This window comes from Aegilops tauschii, chromosome 6 (genome assembly GCF_002575655.3).
Source record: "Aegilops tauschii subsp. strangulata cultivar AL8/78 chromosome 6, Aet v6.0, whole genome shotgun sequence".
NCBI classification, from domain to species: domain Eukaryota; kingdom Viridiplantae; phylum Streptophyta; class Magnoliopsida; order Poales; family Poaceae; genus Aegilops; species Aegilops tauschii.
Window position 1 is genome coordinate 2964720 of NC_053040.3, and position 14565 is coordinate 2979284.

At 43.9% G+C, this 14565-nt stretch overlaps 1 pseudogene; it reads left to right on the forward strand.

The window, feature by feature from the left end:
- Positions 1 to 3933: 3933 nt before the first annotated feature.
- On the forward strand, positions 3934 to 13701 carry LOC141025437 (uncharacterized; annotated as a pseudogene).
- Positions 13702 to 14565: the final 864 nt, after the last annotated feature.

Genomic DNA, 14565 nt, shown 5'->3' on the forward strand with positions numbered 1-14565 from the left:
GGTGCTAACAAAATGTGCAAGCTCCAACGATCCATCTATGGGCTGGTGCAAGCATCTCGGAGTTGGAATATACGCTTTTTGATGAGTTGATCAAAGCATATAGTTTTATACAGACTTGTGGTGAAGCTTGTATTTACAAGAAAGTGAGTGGGAGCACTACAGCCTTTCTGATAAGTATATGTGAATGACATATTGTCGATCGGAAATGATGTAGAATTTTCTGTAAAGCATAAAGGAGTGTTTGAAAGGAGTTTTTCAAAGAAAGACCTCGGTGAAGCTGCTTATATATTGAGCATCAAGATCTATAGAGATAGATCAAGACGCTTGATAAAAATTTTCAATGAGTACATACCTTGACAAGTTTTTGAAGTAGTTCAAAATGGAACAGTCAAAGAAAGAGTTCTTGCCTGTGTTGCAAGGTGTGAAGTTGAGTAAGACTCAAAACCCGACCACGGCAGAAGATAGAGAGAGAATGGAAGTCATTCCCTATGCCTCAGCTATAGGTTCTAAAAGTATGTCATGCTATGTACCAGACCTATTGTATACCCTACCCTGAGTTTGGCAAGGGAGTACAATAGTGATCTAGGAGTAGATCACTAGACATTGGTCAAAATTATCCTTAGTGGAATAAGGATATGTTTCTCGGTTATGGAGGTGACAAAAAGTTCATCGTAAAGGGTTACGTCGATGCAAGTTTTGGCACTGATCCGGATGACTCTAAATCTCAATCTGGATACATATTGAAAGTGGGAGCAGTTATCTAGAGTAGCTCCGTGCAGAGCATTGTTGACATAGAAATTTGCAAAATACATACGGATCTGAATTTGGCAGACCCGTTGACTAAACTTCTCTCGCAAGCAAAACATGATCACACCTTTGTACTCTTTGGGTGTTAATCACATGGCAATGTGAACTAGATTGCTGACTCTAGTAAACCCTTTGGGTGTTGGTCACATGACGATGTGAACTATGGGTGTTAATCACATGGTGATGTGAACTATTGATGTTAAATCACATGGCGATGTGATCTAGATTATTGACTCTAGTGCAAGTGGGAGACTGAAGGAAATATGCCCTAGAGGCAATAATAAAGTTATTATTTATTTCCTTATATCATGATAAATGTTTATTATTCATGCTAGAATTGTATTAACCGGAAACATAATGCATGTGTGAATACATAGACAAACATAGTGTCACTAGTATGCCTCTACTTGAATAGCTCGTTGATCAAAGATGGTTGAGTTTCCTAGCCATGGACATGAGTTGTCATTTGATTAACGGGATCACATCATTAGGAGAATGATTTGATTGACTTGACCCATTCCGTTAGCTTAGCACTTGATCGTTTAGTATGTTGCTATTGCTTTCTTCATGACTCATGCATGGTCCTATGACTATGAGATTATGCAACTCCCGTTTACCGGAGGAACACTTTGTGTGCTACCAAACGTCACAACGTAACTGGGTGATTATAAAGGTGCTCTACAGGTGTCTCCGAAGGTACTTGTTGAGTTGGCGTATTTCGAGATTAGGATTTGTCACTCCGATTGTCGGAGAGGTATCTCTAGGCCCTCTCGGTAATGCACATCACTATAAGCCTTGCAAGCAATGTGACTAATGAGTTAGTTGCGGGATGATGCATTACGGACCGAGTAAAGAGACTTGCCGGTAACGAGATTGAACTAGGTATTGAGATACCGACGATCGAATCTCGGGCAAGTAACATACCGATGACAAAGGGAACAACGTATGTTGTTATGCGGTTTGACCGATAAAGATCTTCATATAATATGTGGGAGCCAATATGAGCATGTAGGTTTCGCTATTGATTATTGACCGGAGACGTGTCTCGGTCATGTCTACATAGTTCTCGAACCCGTAGGGTCCGCACACTTAAAGTTCGGTGACGATCGGTATTATGAGTTTATGTGTTTTGATGTACCGAAGGTAGTTCGGAGTCCCGGATGAGATCGGGGACATGACGAGGAGTCTCGAAATGGTCGAGACATAAAGATTGATATATTGGAAGGTTATATTCGGACACCGGAAGGGTTCTGGGGGTTACCGGATAAATACCGGAGTACCGGGGGTTACCGGAACCCCCTCGGGGACTTAATGGGCCTACATGGGCCTTAGTGGAAATAGAGGGCAGCAAGGGGAGTGTGGGGCATGCCCTCCCAAGGCCCAAACCGAATTGGTTTAGGGCAAGGGGGGCCGGCCCCCTCTTTCCTTCTCCTCCTCTCCCTTTCCTTCCCCCTCTCCTACTCCTACTAGGACTCCCCCTCTTGGCGCGCCTCTCCTTGGCCGGCCACCTCCTCCCTCCCTCCTTTATATACGGGGGCAGGGGGCACCCCAAGACACACAAGTTGATCTGTTGATCTATTCCAGCCGTGTGCGGTGCCCCCCTCCACGATATTCCACCTCGGTCATATCGTAGCGGTGCTTAGCCGAAGCCCTGCGTTGGTAGCAACATCATCACCATCATCACGCCGTCATGCTGACGGAACTCTCCCGTGAAGCTCTGCTGGATCGGAGTTCACGGGACGTCATCGAGCTGAACGTGTGCTGAACTCGGAGGTGCCGTACGTTCGGTACATGGATCGGTCGGATCGTGAAGACGTACGACTACATCAACCGCGTTGTGCTAACGCTTCCGCTTTCGGTCTACGAGGGTACGTGGACAACACTCTCCCCTCTCGTTGCTATGCATCACCATGATCTAGCTGTGCATAGGATTTTTTTGAAATTACTACGTTCCCCAACAGTGGTATCAGAGCCAGGTTTATGCGTAGATGTTATATGCACGAGTAGAACACAAGTGAGTTATGGGCGATACAAGTCATACTGCTTACCAGCATGTCATACATTGGTTCGGCGGTATTGTTGGATGAAGCGGCCCGGACCGACATTACGCGTACGCTTACGCGAGACTGGTTCAACCAACGTGCTTTGCACACAGGTGGCTGGCGGGTGTCTGTTTCTCCAACTTTAGTTGAACCGAGTGTGGCTACGCCCGATCCTTGTGAAGGTTAAAACAGCACTAACTTGACGAACTATCGTTGTGGTTTTGATGCGTAGGTAAGAACGGTTCTTGCTCAGCCCGTATTGCAACAACAATGTAGAGGACGTCTAACTTGTTTTTGCAGGGCATGTTGTGATGTGATATGGTCAAGGCATGATGCTATATTTTATTGTATGAGATGATCATGTTTTGTAACCGAGTTATCAGCAACTAGCAGGAGCCAGATGGTTGTCACTTTATTGTATGCAATACAATCACCCAGTAATTGCTTTACTTCATCACTAAGCTGTAGCGATAGTCGTAGAAGCAATAGTTGGTGAGACGACAACGATTCTACGATGGAGATCAAGGTGTCGCGCCGGTGACGATGGTGATCATGACGGTGCATCGGAGATGGAGATCACAAGCACAAGATGATGATGGCCATATCATATCACTTATATTGATTGCATGTGATGTTTATATTTTATGCATCTTATTTTGCTTTGATTGACGGTAGCATTATAAGATGATCTCTCACTAAATTTCAAGATAAAAGTGTTCTCCCTGAGTATGCACCGTTGCCAAAGTTCGTCGTGCCGAGACACCACGTGATGATCGGGTGTGATAAGCTCTACGTTCATCTACAACGGGTGCAAGCCAGTTTTGCACACGCAGAATACTCGGGTTAAACTTGACGAGCCTAGCATATGCAGATATGGCCTCGGAACACTGGAGACCTGAAGGTCGAGCGTGAATCATATAGAAGATATGATCAAGATAGTGATGTTCACCATTGAAAACTACATCTCACGTGATGATCGGACATGGTTTAGTTTATTTGGATCACGTGATCACTTAGATGATTAGAGGGATGTCATCTAAGTGGGAGTTCTTAAGTAATATGATTAATTGAACTTTAATTTATCATGAACTTAGTCCTGGTAGTATTAGCATATCTATGCCGTAGATCAATTGCTCGCGTTTAGCTCCCCTGTTTTATTTTTGATATGTTCCTAGAGAAAACTAAGTTGAAAGATGTTAGTAGCAATGATACGGATTGGATCCGTGATCTGAGGATTATCCTCATTGCTGCACAGAAGAATTATGTCCTTGATGCACCACTAGGTGACAGACCGATTGCAGGAGCAACTGCAGACGTCATGAACGTTTGGCAAGCTCGATATGATGACTACTTGATAGTTTAGTGCACCATGCTTTACGGCTTAGAATCGGGGCTTCAAAGACTTTTTTTTTTTTGAAACGCCACGGAGCATATAAGATGTTCCAAGAGTTGAAATTAGTATTTCAGACTCATGCCCGTGTCGAGACGTATGAGACATCTGACAGTACTTTGCCTACAAGATGGAGGAGAATTGCTCAGCTAGTGAGCATGTGCTCAGAATGTCTGAGTACTACAATCACTTGAATCAAGTGGGAGTTAATCTTCCAGATAAGATAGTGATTGGCAGAGTTCTCTAGTCACTATCACCAAGTTACTAGAACTTCATGATGAACTATAATATGCAAGGGATAACGGAAATGATTCCCAAGCTCTTCGTGATGCTGAAATTGACGAAGGTAGAAATCAAGAAAAACATCAAGTGTTGATGGTTGACAAGACCACTAGTTTCAAGAAAAGGGCAAAGGGAAGAAGGGGAACTTCAAGAAGAACGGCAAGCGAGTTGCTGCTCAAGTGAAGAAGCCCAAGTCTGGACCTAAGCCTGAGACTAAGTGCTTTTACTGCAAAGGGACTGGTCACTAGAAGTGGAACTGCCCTAGATACTTGGCGGATAAGAAGGATGGCATAGTGAAAAAAGGTATATTTGATATACCTGTTATTGATGTGTACTTTACTAGTGTTTATAGCAACCCCTTAGTATTTGATACTAGTTCAGTTGCTAAGATTAGTAACTCGAAACAGGAGTTGTAGAATGAACAGAGACTAGTTAAGGGTGAAGTGACGATGTGTGTTGGAAGTAGTTCCAAGATTGATATGATCATCATCGCACAATCCCTATACTTTCGGGATTAGTGTTGAACCTAAATAAGTGTTATTTGGTGTTTGCGTTGAGCATGAATATGATTTGATCATGTTTATTGCAATACGGTTATTCATTTAAGTTAGAGAATAATTGTTGTTCTGTTTACATGAATAAAACCTTCTACGGTCATACACCCAATGAAAATGGTTTGTTGGATCTCGATCGTAGTGATACACATATTCATAATATTGAAGCCAAAAGATGCAAAGTTAATAATGATAGTGCAACTTATTTGTGGCACTACCGTTTGGGTCATATTGGTGTAAAGCGCATGAAGAAATTCCATGCTGATGGGCTTTTGGAATCACTTGATTATGAATCACTTGATGCTTGCGAACCATGCCTCATGGGAAAGATGACTAAGACTCCGTTCTCTGGAACAATGGAGCGAACAACTGACTTATTGGAAATAATACATACTGATGTATGCGGTCCGATGAGTGTTAAGGCTCGCGGCAAGTATCGTTATTTTCTGACCTTCACAGATGATTTGGGCAGATATGGGTATATCTACTTGATGAAACATAAGTCTGAAACATTTGAAAAGTTCAAAGAATTTCATAGTGAAGTGGAGAATCATCGTAACAAGAAAATAAAAGTTTCTACGATATGATCGCAGAGGTAAAATATTTGAGTTACGAGTTTGGCCTTCAGTCAAAACAATGTGAAATAGTTTCACTACTCACGCCACCTAGAACACCACAGTGTAATGGTGTGTCCGAACGTCATAACGTACTTTATTAGATATGGTGCGATCTATGATGTCTCTTACCGATTTACCACTATCGTTTTGGGATTATGCATTAGAGACAGTTGCATTCACGTTAAATAGGGCACCATCTAAATCCGTTGAGATGACACCGTACGAACTATGGTTTAGCAATAAACCTAAGCTATCGTTTCTTAAACTTTGGAGTTGCGATGCTTATGTGAAAAAGTTTCAACCTGATAAGCTCGAACCCAAATCGGAGAAATATGTCTTCATAGGATACGCAAAGGAAACTGTTGGGTACACCTTCTATCACAGATCCGAAGGCAAGACATTCGTTGCTGAGAATGGATCCTTTCTAGAGAAGGAGTTTCTCTCGAAAGAAGTGAGTGGGAGGAAAGTAGAACTTGATGAGGTAATAGTACCTTCTCCCAAATTGGAAAATAGTTCATCACTGGAATCAGTTCCAGTGATGCCTACACCAATTAGTGAGGAAGATTAATGATTATGATCATGAAACTTCAGATCAAGTTACTACCGAACCTCGTAGATCAACCAGAGTACGGTCCGCACCAGAGTGGTACGGTAATCCTGTTCTGGAGGTCATGTTGCTTGACCATAACGAACCTACGAACTATGAGGAAGCGATGATGAGCCCAGATTTCGCAAAATGGTTTAAGGCCATGAAATCTGAGATGGGATACATGTATGAAAACAAAGTATGGACTTTGGTTGACTTGCCCAATGATCGGCAAGCCATTGAGAATAAATGGATCTTCAAGAGGAGGATGGACATTGAGAGTAGTGTTACTATCTACAAAGCTAGACTTGTCGAAAAAGGTTTCTGACAAAGTTCAAGGTGTTGACTACGATGAGATTTTCTCACTCGTAGCGATGCTTAAGTCTGTCCGAATCATGTTAGAAAATTGCCACATTTTATGAAATCTGGCAAATGGATGTCAAAACTACATTCCTTAATGGATTTCTTAAAGAAGAGTTGTATATGATGCAACCAGAAGGTTTTGTTGATCCTAAAGGTGCTAACAAAATGTGCAAGCTCCAGCGATCCATCTATGGGCTGGTGCAAGCATCTCGGAGTTGGAATATACGCTTTTTGATGAGTTGATCAAAGCATATAGTTTTATACAGACTTGTGGTGAAGCTTGTATTTACAAGAAAGTGAGTGGGAGCACTACAGCCTTTCTGATAAGTATATGTGAATGACATATTGTCGATCGGAAATGATGTAGAATTTTCTGTAAAGCATAAAGGAGTTTTTCAAAGAAAGACCTCGGTGAAGCTGCTTATATATTGAGCATCAAGATCTATAGAGATAGATCAAGACGCTTGATAAAAATTTTCAATGAGTACATACCTTGACAAGTTTTTGAAGTAGTTCAAAATGGAACAGTCAAAGAAAGAGTTCTTGCCTGTGTTGCAAGGTGTGAAGTTGAGTAAGACTCAAAACCCGACCACGGCAGAAGATAGAGAGAGAATGGAAGTCATTCCCTATGCCTCAGCTATAGGTTCTAAAAGTATGTCATGCTATGTACCAGACCTATTGTATACCCTACCCTGAGTTTGGCAAGGGAGTACAATAGTGATCTAGGAGTAGATCACTAGACATTGGTCAAAATTATCCTTAGTTGAATAAGGATATGTTTCTCGGTTATGGAGGTGACAAAAAGTTCATCGTAAAGGGTTACGTCGATGCAAGTTTTGGCACTGATCCGGATGACTCTAAATCTCAATCTGGATACATATTGAAAGTGGGAGCAGTTATCTAGAGTAGCTCCGTGCAGAGCATTGTTGACATAGAAATTTGCAAAATACATACGGATCTGAATTTGGCAGACCCGTTGACTAAACTTCTCTCGCAAGCAAAACATGATCACACCTTTGTACTCTTTGGGTGTTAATCACATGGCAATGTGAACTAGATTGCTGACTCTAGTAAACCCTTTGGGTGTTGGTCACATGACGATGTGAACTATGGGTGTTAATCACATGGTGATGTGAACTATTGATGTTAAATCACATGGCGATGTGATCTAGATTATTGACTCTAGTGCAAGTGGGAGACTGAAGGAAATATGCCCTAGAGGCAATAATAAAGTTATTATTTATTTCCTTATATCATGATAAATGTTTATTATTCATGCTAGAATTGTATTAACCGGAAACATAATGCATGTGTGAATACATAGACAAACATAGTGTCACTAGTATGCCTCTACTTGAATAGCTCGTTGATCAAAGATGGTTGAGTTTCCTAGCCATGGACATGAGTTGTCATTTGATTAACGGGATCACATCATTAGGAGAATGATTTGATTGACTTGACCCATTCCGTTAGCTTAGCACTTGATCGTTTAGTATGTTGCTATTGCTTTCTTCATGACTCATGCATGGTCCTATGACTATGAGATTATGCAACTCCCGTTTACCGGAGGAACACTTTGTGTGCTACCAAACGTCACAACGTAACTGGGTGATTATAAAGGTGCTCTACAGGTGTCTCCGAAGGTACTTGTTGAGTTGGCGTATTTCGAGATTAGGATTTGTCACTCCGATTGTCGGAGAGGTATCTCTAGGCCCTCACGGTAATGCACATCACTATAAGCCTTGCAAGCAATGTGACTAATGAGTTAGTTGCGGGATGATGCATTACGTAACGAGTAAAGAGACTTGCCGGCAACGAGATTGAACTAGGTATTGAGATACCGATGATCGAATCTCGGGCAAGTAACATACCGATGACAAAGGGAACAACGTATGTTGTTATGCGGTTTGACCGATAAAGATCTTCATATAATATGTGGGAGCCAATATGAGCATGTAGGTTCCGCTATTGATTATTGACCGGAGACGTGTCTCGGTCATGTCTACATAGTTCTCGAACCCGTAGGGTCCGCACACTTAAAGTTCGGTGACGATCGGTATTATGAGTTTATGTGTTTTGATGTACCGAAGGTAGTTCGGAGTCCCGGATGAGATCGGGGACATGACGAGGAGTCTCGAAATGGTCGAGACATAAAGATTGATATATTGGAAGGTTATATTCGGACACCGGAAGGGTTCTGGGGGTTACCGGATAAATACCGGAGTACCGGGGGTTACCGGAACCCCCTCGGGGACTTAATGGGCCTACATGGGCCTTAGTGGAAATAGAGGGCAGCAAGGGGAGTGTGGGGCATGCCCTCCCAAGGCCCAAACCGAATTGGTTTAGGGCAAGGGGGGCCGGCCCCCTCTTTCCTTCTCCTCCTCTCCCTTTCCTTCCCCCTCTCCTACTCCTACTAGGACTCCCCCTCTTGGCGCGCCTCTCCTTGGCCGGCCACCTCCTCCCTCCCTCCTTTATATACGGGGGCAGGGGGCACCCCAAGACACACAAGTTGATCTGTTGATCTATTCCAGCCGTGTGCGGTGCCCCCCTCCACGATATTCCACCTCGGTCATATCGTAGCGGTGCTTAGCCGAAGCCCTGCGTTGGTAGCAACATCATCACCATCATCACGCCGTCATGCTGACGGAACTCTCCCGTGAAGCTCTGCTGGATCGGAGTTCACGGGACGTCATCGAGCTGAACGTGTGCTGAACTCGGAGGTGCCGTACGTTCGGTACTTGGATTGGTCGGATCGTGAAGACGTACGACTACATCAACCGCATTGTGCTAACGCTTCCGCTTTCGGTCTACGAGGGTACGTGGACAACACTCTCCCCTCTCGTTGCTATGCATCACCATGATCTTGCGTGTGCGTAGGAATTTTTTTTTCAAATTACTACGTTCCCCAACAACTTATTCTCATAAAACAACATACAAACTCTCTAGCTAAAGCATTTAAATGCAACAACAAATGCGATCAAGATCACGACTAAGGTAATAATTGATCCAACAGCATAATGATACCAAGCCTCACTATCAATGGCATATTTTCTAATCTTTCTAATCTTCAAGCGCATTTTCCCCATCTTGATCTTGTGATCATCGACGACATCGGCAACATGCAACTCCAATTCCATCTTCTCCTCCTCAATTCTTTTCAATTTTTCTTTCAAATACTCGTTTTCATTTTCAACTAAATTTAACCTCTCGACAATAGGGTCGGTTGGAATTTCCGGTTCACATACCTCCTAGATAGAAATATCTATGTCAACTTGATGGGCATAATTTTTCATGAAATGCAACAAATAGTTATAAAAGAGAATATACCACATCCGAATCATAAACCGGACGAGGGCCGACGGGGACGGATATCAAAACCATGGCACTATGTATAAAAAACAACGTACAGGTAAGATAATTATACAAGTAACTATATATCTAAATCACACAAACATGATTCTTTTATATAAAAAAGATAAGAACAAGAGGCTCACCACAAGGTGGTGCCGGCGATGGGACGGTGCGGGCGATCGACGGTGGTTAGGACGGAGACGGGAAGGCACTAAGTAAACCACACCTACATATGCAAACTAAGAGTTATTTTGAGCTCAGATTGCATATAAATCAAATAAACTACCACATATAATTCCTCCCAAACTAAAATCCACAAATCACTATACTTATAGAGCATTGCAAGAGCTAATCTAGCAATGAGAGATGAAAGGACAAAGTTGCTAACCTTTGTGATCACTTGGATGGATGGGGTGCCTTCAAATCTTGACAAATTTTGTCAAAAATGGAGGATGAGCTCGAGAGGAGAGGAAGAAAACAGAGAGGAGAGGAAAGGGGAAGAACAGAGAGCTCGGGGTCGACGAAGGGTTTATGTAGGATGATCTTTAGTCCCAGTTTGTTCTACAAACCGGGACTAAAGGTGCATATATAGTCCCGGTTCGTGCCACGAACCGGGACTAAAGGTGTTGGTGGGGCCGCAGCCTGACACCAGCCTGCCACCACCTCTTTAGTCCCGGTTCGTGGCACGAACCCGTACTAAAGGTTCGACACGAACCGGGACTAATGAGCGCCGCCCGCCTAGCCATTGGAACCGGCACTAATGGTCATATTAGTGCCGGTTCATTTACAAACCGGGACTAATGAGCTGAACATTAGGCCCTTTTTCTACTAGTGTACTGGATCACATGGTCAACAACAAGAGACGAATTTTCTTTGTCAACGGACTAAGTGGCATGGGGGAGACTTATCTGTATAAGGCGCTTCTTGTGAGGGTGCGGTAAATAGGACAAGTCGTTATTGCAACAACAACATCTGGTACAGGAGCATTGATCATGCCTGGTGGACACACCGCCCACTCCAGATTCGAAATCCCAATTAGCCTCACAGACAATAGCACATGCAATTTCACCAAGCAGAGTGGTACCGTCGAGCTGCTTCATAGAGCATCCTTGATAATCTGGGATGAAGTTGCCATGACAAAGCATCAAGCAGTTGAGGCACTTGATAGGTCACTACAAAGATATCATGGGGTGCGATTTTCCTTTTGGGGGGAAGGTTGTGGTGTTTGGAGAAAACTTTTAGGCAGGTCCTTCCTATCGTGATGCGTGGGACAAGAGCAAAAATCATGGATGCAACACTACAAAGATCTTATCTGTAGGGAAAGTTAGGATACGCCTATCACGTAATATGAGGGCACAAACTGACCCCGGGTTCTCCAACTATCTACTTATAATTGGGAATGAAACAGAAGAGACGATTGGTGATGATTATGTGTGTCTTGCTAATGAAATTATGATAGGGTACACTTCCACAGCAAAATCAATGAAGAAGCTTATCAATGATGTCTTCCCATCGCTTCATAAAAATTTTGCATCCGAAGCTTACATGAGCACGCGTGCTATTCCTTGTACCAAGAATGAGCATGTGGACGAGTTGAATGGAAAGATGATTGACATGTTTCTTGGCCAAGAAAAGGTATACCATAGCTTTGACTTTGTCAAGGATGATGCACACAATAACTACCCAATTTACTTTCTAAACTTGGTCACCCCAAATGGCTTGCCCTCACATATTCTCAAAATCAAGGTCAATTGTCCTGTCATTTGCTATGGAATCTTGATCCTCACAATGGGCTATGCAATGGAACAATATTAATGATTAGAGCATTTCAACATAATACAATTGACGTGGAGATTGTTGGTGGACACCATGCTGGAAAGAGAGTGTTCATACCTAGAAATCCTTTGTCACCCTCAGCCAGGGCCAACTCCGGTGTATGGCTAGAGGGGCGACCGCCCAGGGCCCCGGCCTTGGGGGGCCATGATCTGGTAAGTATGCATGTATGCCATAGCATAGTAAAAAATAGATATGAAAAATAAGAAAGGAGGAAACGATATGGGCTCTCCCAATTGCTGACTGATGGCGCTAGGAAACAGAAGCGTCGCACCCCACATGCTTCTTCAATCGTGAATTCAGGATCGTTTCGTCGCCCTCGTTGCCTGCAACTGCCTGCAACTGCGCTTGCGATTCTCCTCTGCGCTGCGTGCCGCAGTGCCACCGTTCACTGCCTGGCCGAGGCGTCGAGCACCCGGCGGCCACTCAGGTACTCACGTCCGGCCGGCCGCGAGACCTCGCGACCATGAGTTTGTCATCAAGTACTCCAAGTGCATTTAATCCCCGCAGGGTTGAGGCTTTATTGGTTCCTCTGTTCACTTCAATTTTTGGGAGAGGTTAAGTTTTCATATTTGTTGCTTCAAAATTCCCCAGCCCGTGAGCAGGGGTTTTTGTCCTCTCATTGTAAGAATATTGTTGATGTTGGTTAATATATAAACTTCTCGTCACAAGAAAGATCTGTGAAGGCATGATTTTTATTTTTGCTCTATCAGAATTGAATTATCTCAAAGAATGAAGTTTACCCCCAGCAGTCCATTATATCTACATATTCTACATATATTGCTGGAGCATGATTGTGAGCCTCTTGCTAGCATCATGATTTCCAAGGGCGATGTACAAGCTTAATTTTTACAAAACAGTTGATTCTTCATTTGATTGGATCCATTATTTGAACGGTCTTGCGCACATGGCCATGACAAAGATGTGCATTTTGCGAATTCGTCTCAAACCAGAAAAAGCTTGCTAAATACATTCAGAGAACCAAAAAGGAAATTTTAGTGGCACTTGAGTACATTATAAAAAAAGGTTTATTTTATATAAATAATAGCTTCCTAGGACGAATGTAATTTTTTCGCCTGGCTAAACGTGCATTGCACTTGCACGCTTACTGGTTTGTATAGTTGTAGAATATTTGTTTTGACAAAATTCTATATCAAATACGCACCCACCGAGCGGCAGGCGTGGTGAGCAATCTTCAAACCACTAATAAATATGCACCCACAAATTAACACATTCTGGCACCATGAAAACATTTTTTTTTGTATACTATAAATAGTTGATCTGATGGGCCTCACATTTATCTTGCAAACGATGATTGGCCCTTAAATGGGTGAGCACACATACCAAGAGTGTAAGGGTATCTGCAATGCTGACCCTCAAATCGGTCACCGTATCCGTCTGGGTACCTTTCGGGACCAGTCCGCACACTAATATGGGGGCCTGCCATTCAAAGCTAGCCGCAAATGTCCGTAGACATATCAAACAGAATTTAACAAAAATAAACAAATTTGATGCAAATTTAAATAAACCAGATGATTTTCATTCAAACATGGATAGCTTTTACATAAAATCGGACGATATTTCGTCTGGTGAACTAAAACCCAAAAAAACCTGAAACTACCATATACTTGACGGTGACCTCATACGTGATGCCGGGCTGGCCGGCGACACCTCTGTCATCATCACCATCGTCTGAGTCATCAGAGTTGTGCTCAGGTGGCGGTAGGGCGCGGTGTCGCAGCAAGGCTTTCCTGCCGCAGCCTGCCACTCGGGGATGATCTTCTCTGCTTGCTCCTGCGTGCAGTGCAGTGCGGCCAGCTGGGCAGGGGAGAGGCGGGCAGCTGCGTCGGTGCTCTCGCGAAGAGACCACTCCTAGCCTTATTTCGCCATCTCATCATCGAGGCGGAAGAGACTTGCTCGTCTCCACCGTGGTCTTCGACCGGTCGAGGGCCCAGGACATTGCGAGTTCCACCTCCACGAGGATTTGTGGAAGTGGGTCGTCGTAGTCCGTGAACATTGCCTGGCGTGTGGCACTGCACTTGTCCCGCTGCCGATGCTCCTTGTCCATGTTCTCCTGCATCACCATGGAACTCCAAGAGGACAAGCTACCACCACCGCTGCCTCTACAGCCGCCACCGAGGTAGTGCAGTATGCGACCACGCGCCGCCACCGGTGCGGCTAGGCAGTGGCGAGAGATCCTCCTCCTTGACAACATGACATCTGATTTGGATGTCGAGGTTGTGCGGGGAGGGAGAAGAGGCTCCGGGTTGATAGCACGGAGAAGCGTCTCCGGTGGCATTGCCGGACCGATGTCATGGACGAGCGAGTGATGGAGCGTCAGCTCCATATGTTGCTTGTACTTGGTGTCCCTTGCCGCATACATTGCATCCTGTGAGAGGACGTCCGGACCTATCTACATATGGATACTAGACTGTATTGGATGGCAAAACACGTCCGAACCATGTGGTCTACGTTGGAAATGGCCTAAACGGGAGATATGGACAGGTAGATACAAGAACATGATTTCACTATCACACGTCATATTTTTGTCTTCCTAAAGAAAATAACAAGGAAAACGTTTGGGAACGGCGAGCCGGCGGAAGTTTGGGTCGGCCGCCTCACGCACGCTTCCCGTGCGTTTCATTTTTCGAGCGACGTGTAACCTTGTGGCCCCTGTCTCTGCCTTAGAGCAAGTACAATAGAGCTGAGTCAGCGGGCTATAAGGATTAAACTAGTATAT